Source organism: Alligator sinensis, unplaced genomic scaffold, assembly GCF_000455745.1.
Source record: "Alligator sinensis unplaced genomic scaffold, ASM45574v1 scaffold662_1, whole genome shotgun sequence".
Classification (NCBI taxonomy): domain Eukaryota; kingdom Metazoa; phylum Chordata; order Crocodylia; family Alligatoridae; genus Alligator; species Alligator sinensis.
This window is the reverse complement of record NW_005843130.1, coordinates 139,526-144,827: the sequence shown is the minus strand read 5'-3', so window position 1 is coordinate 144,827 and position 5,302 is coordinate 139,526. Positions and strand designations below refer to the sequence as shown.

General features: G+C 39.3%; 1 protein-coding gene across 1 annotated transcript in view; it reads right to left on the bottom strand.

The window, feature by feature from the left end:
* Positions 1-2,429: 2,429 nt before the first annotated feature.
* The window catches only part of TCF12 (transcription factor 12), a 100,489-nt gene continuing 97,616 nt past the window's right edge, over positions 2,430-5,302 (bottom strand). The window contains exon 16 of the mRNA XM_025193907.1: positions 2,430-4,699. The gene's annotated coding sequence lies outside the window, so the exon portion shown is untranslated. The remainder of the gene's footprint in view (positions 4,700-5,302) is intronic.

Below are 5,302 nucleotides of genomic sequence, written 5' to 3'. Positions count from 1 at the left end.
TGGATGCATAGACTAGTTTTCCATCTGGAAAATGGGAACAGCATTCTTTTCCTCCCTTGCAAAACCTTTGAAATCTGTAGGCAATATATACAGATATAAGCAGTTAAGTATTGTTATCAATTCAAGAGACAAACATCTCTCAGGACCTAGTTTTTGCTTTTCAGGCTCCATTACCTTTTCTCTCATTTTTGTTCTGTAATAGCTTCATGCTGCTTATGGTTAGTTTGTTCCTCTGGGATGCGTGTCTGCAATCTCCTCTTCTCAACAGAATCTACTTAGTGCTGGAAGAAGAAAAGTCAAATCCATTTTCAAGCCTTTCCCTGGTTTGGGAATACAGAAAAGGTATTTCCTGCAATGTTTCAGATGGCCATTAGGGGTGCGCGAAGCAGGCCCTATTCAATTCGGATTTGACCCAAATGAAAGACAGTGATTAGATTCATTGATTTGGATTACTGGCCCTGATTCAATTCAGCTGAACCTGAATCTGAAGATTCAATGCTGATTCAGAGAATCAGCGATTCGGCCATAGACACAGCTTTAAATGTTTTTTCTACGTACCTTGAGGTACCAGTATGGCTCGTGAACGCTGTGATGCTGGGGTGCATGGAGCAGCCTACAGGAGTGCGGGGTGGTCCTCCACATACTCAGCGGTGAACCTGGAAGTGGACCAGAAGTGCTTCCAGTCCACTTCCAGGTCTGCTGCCAAGCACGCTGGGGAGCACCCCAGCTCAGCAATCGGCTGTGGGGGGACCCCGGGTGCCCCCCCCCAGACCACGGAGGCACCAGTCGCCAAGCCATGCAGGGGGAGGACCCAGTGCGCTCCTCGGCGGATCCAGAAGTGGACTGGAAATGCTTCTGGTCCACTTCTTGGTCTGCTGCCAAGCACTCTGGGAAGCGCCTCGTGCTTCTGTAGGACACTCCATCCCCCCCTGCATCGCAGCATTCCCAAGCCCCTGCTACCTAGAGGTATGTAAAATAAACATTTAAAGCTGTGTCTATGTCTGAATCTCCGAATTGATTTGAAGAGATTAAAGGGTCTCCTGATTTGATTCAGATTCAGAGATTTGGCTACCGATTCAGGCTGAATCTCGCTGAATCGAATCAGAGACCGAAGCTTCACACAGCCCGAATGGCCATTAGTTTCTAATTGAATTTTAACAAAGATATGCTAGCATAAATCTTGTCCCCTTGATGGCCTAAGAGCCAAATGTGTTATTCTTTTAAAGGAAGAAACAAAATGAAGGAGGAAGAGGCAATGAATCACCAAAACAGATGAATGGATGATTATGATTGGGGAAGTGTGTTCATGGAAACAGGAGGCCAGAGATGTAGAAAAATAGAATCGGAAAGACAGAAGTGAACAAAAAAATTGTTTTCATTTCCTCTGCAGACTGCAACACTTGTCATTTCTGGCATGGGACTGGAAGAGGGCAGGTTTACCTGATAAAGTAGGGCTTGAAGGCTGCATTTAGAATCACTACCAGGGCACGAAAAAGTTTACTGGGATAGAAAAGGGTCTGTGCTGGAGAAGGTATCAGATCCATCAATCACCACGTTGTTCCAGGGCTAGTAAAACGACTGCCAATTACAGTAACGTTGAAAGACTCATTTTACTTACATGTTGATGGAGCCTCCTTTCTTGCATTAGGCCAAGTTTTTTGTTTTAAACAGCTGCATATTATAAATAGAATAATCATTCTTTCTTATTGTGTGTGAAATTATATGTATACCTGTGTGTTTACTCAACTTGTTTTTTATCTGAAATGTTGTATATCTTATAGATGCACAGGAATGGCTCAGTATTCATTAAAATTGCAACATAGGCTAAATATATCCTAACAAATTCTTAATCATAATGCATGAAGGTGGTACAGGTACAAATTATAGGTATGTAGTAGCATTTTTGTTGCTGCCCACTTAAAATTTTCCTGTGCAACTCCATGCTTGGCTGAACTCAAGAAGGGTTTTGCCACCAGCTTTGAGAGCAGCAAAAAGCCCATTTTATGTCTCCAATTTAAGCAGTGTGGGCATTTGTACACATGCATGTGTTGAAGTGCTGGGCACTTTGAGAAGTACCTCGTGCTGCAACACATGTAGTTTTATAAGCAGCAAAATGCACGGCAGCATTAAGAAAATGGTGCAGCGCACTTTTGAACTAAAACATCTTGGAGGTGCTTTAGTTCAAAAGTGCACCACTGCCATTTTCCACATGTCATGCAGTGCAGTTCACCTCAGCTCGTGTGGGGAACAGACTCAAAGTGGTGGATCTCCGGTGTGTCAGTGGAAAAAAGTGGGGGTATAAATGCCCTGTGTTTTTAAATTCTGTGCATTTTTTAGTCAAGTAACCAGAGAAGCTGTGATGCCATAGGTTTTCAAGCAACACAATCTATGATGAGAGAAATTAAAAAAAAACCCACTGATTTACCATGTTAAAAAAGATGGCACATTTATTGCTACATAAATGTTATATACATAGTGTTTTCTGTTACACTGACAGAAAAATTTTTGAACTTCTTGCTGCTGGTTGAAAAGGTTTATCAGCAATACCTTGAAATTTGACACAGGGTACAAATCTGCAATAAACCAACAATGGAAACTGGAGAACAAGATGAGAAGCAATTCATCTCGGACAATTAGCTCTTACAATACTCCATAGGTACTACACGGTATGCTAGAACCCTACTATGGTCTTACAATGCTATTGTAAATTTCTGATATTAATGAACAGGTTATGGTAAATAACCCTACATTTTTACTACCTAATATAGTAAAATAAAGTAAGAAACTTTTTACTGAAAACTTTTTCGATTTCAAAAATCTAGAAAGAGTAATATTTAGAATTCAAGAAATTTTCTTACAAGATTATTGTATAAAAGACTAGCTACAGTGAAAAATAAGCCAAATGTTTTTTTCTTTCTATTTTATGAAGGAAAGCTTCTGGGCATACTGCAAAGTCTAATATAGCCAAAAAGACAACAAGCTTAGAAGGAAAAAGGCCAGGCAGTGGCACATGATCACTTTCACACCTCATAAGCAACAAATTTGTTTAGCTGATAAACACTGAAATGAAGAACAAGGCCACAGATATAGTCAGATGTTATTTGATGATATATGCAAATTAAAGCAATAGAAATGAGTCCACTAATTTCACAAATAACTGGTTTGTTAGGAACCATCCAAAACATGATCTTAAATTCATTAGTCTGTTTAACAACCCATTTTTTGTTCTTTCAAATTAACAAAATTATTAATTGCTTTGTTCCTTTTTTTATTTGTGAACTGATTGCCACAGATGAAAGAGGCAATATACAAACAACAGCTAAGACAACCTTGGCTTGATAATTTACTCCCATGGTCTTTGCAGTGGAAGACAGTTTCCATGGAAGTTCAAAGGGATTTAACCATCTCACCGTTTGTGACAAAGGAATACTTTTAGATACTGTTCAGGTGGAGCAACATTTAATGGTTTAATGCTTATATGGCTTGGGAAGGGGTGGCTTGTTTATAACTGATTTATACTCTGAAGTCTCTCATGGACAAGCCATACAAAAATAACAAGATAATTAATGTATACAATAAAAAAGATTGGTGACCATTGCTCTTTTATTCCATTATGTAATTAGCCCACCACAGCTCGTGGTTAGTTCATCACACTACCTGCCATGGTGAATCTAGGATTTTACTATTCACCATAATTACAGCCTGAAAAATCTCCTTTGTATTTTGATGCATTTTGTGCTTACGTACAGCTAACACTTTACATGTACTAGATGTAGTACTTACTGCTTGGAAAACAAAGCAACTCTAACAAAGTAGATTCTCCCCACCCAATTTACACTTCACGTTACAAGCTTTACTATGAAGCCTAGAAGCCTAAAAAGGTTTTAATAATTAGAAATAAAAATGTTTGAGGAAAGTCTGAGGGAAAAAAATACCACTTTTTAAATCCAAGAAATGTTATGGTCATAGTTTTGCTCCTGTCTGTAGTCTTCATCAGACTTTCTATTGGCTTGAAGCATAGAGCTTGGTATGGGAGAGTAACTATGACCATAACTGTTCAGATTAACAGAGACCAAAAATAACATAAAAAGCTATACCAAGGAATATTTTCCTATTGCGTGGAAAACACTAGTCATATGGCAAAAGGAATGGAAAGGACAACAAAAGACTTTTCCCTTCCTTTTTTAAGACACTAATAGGTATGCTGGGAATGCTAAGGGTCAACGGTTGTCGCGGCTTTGTTCTCTGAATGTGAACAGCTTTAACAAATGCTGGCATCAGCTGAAATTCTATCAGCTTTCAACATGTTAACTTTTCCCTTTATATGTAGACCTTTACAGTTCCATAACAATAAATAAAATTTGTAGTTACAATGCATTTGTCAATTCAGTTTAGGCACAAGGCAACTTCCACAATGAGTGGAGAGATCACAACAGTCTCTGATTGTGCAGAAGCGACACACTGCTTGCAACAGAATGATATGTTCAGAGTATTTCATGGGCTGAAATTCTATCTGAAGATCTTTGTATCTTCACTTCTGATGCAGGTGTTGACCAGTAGCTTTGATCATAAGATTGCATTTGGGTTTCTTGCTTCAAGTGTTTTCTCCTGTCAGATTTGTGTCTTCATATAATGTTAGTTGTCTGTGTCCTTGTGAAGAAAGGTCACCTTCTATATATCCTACCATAATTCTGGAATTCTGGCATAAAAGTTTGGGAGAAAAAAATTATATTAGTTCAAGAATTAAGGAAAAACTAACAGCAAAACTACTGCAAAGATTGGGGCTATCACTAATGGCAATTTAACTGAATTTAATGTGAATGAAATTATCAGACAGAGCCCTTGAGTCCCATCTTCCTTATTCACATCCAGCAATACTGTAAACAATATTCTACTGAAATGACATGGCCAGCAAAACTAGCCTGGGAAAACTATCTCTTGGCAGGATGACAATATAGCTCAGTCTCCATACCTATTCTCTGCAGAGACTGCCAACTAAAATGCCAGTTAGGTTGGCCATTCTTGTTATGTGGATATTTACTAGGGCTATGCGAAGCTTCAGTCCCCGATTCGATTTGGCAGAGATTCGGCCCGATTTGGTGGTCAAATCTCTGAATCCGAATCAAATCAGAGGACCCTTTAATATCTCTGAATCAAACTGGAACCCTCTGAATCGATTTGGAGCGATTCGACGATTTGGACATAGACAGCTTTAAATGTTTTTTCTACATACCTCTAGGTAGCAGGTGGCTCGTGAAAGCTGAGACGCTGGAACGCATGGAGTGTCCCACAGAAGCGCGGG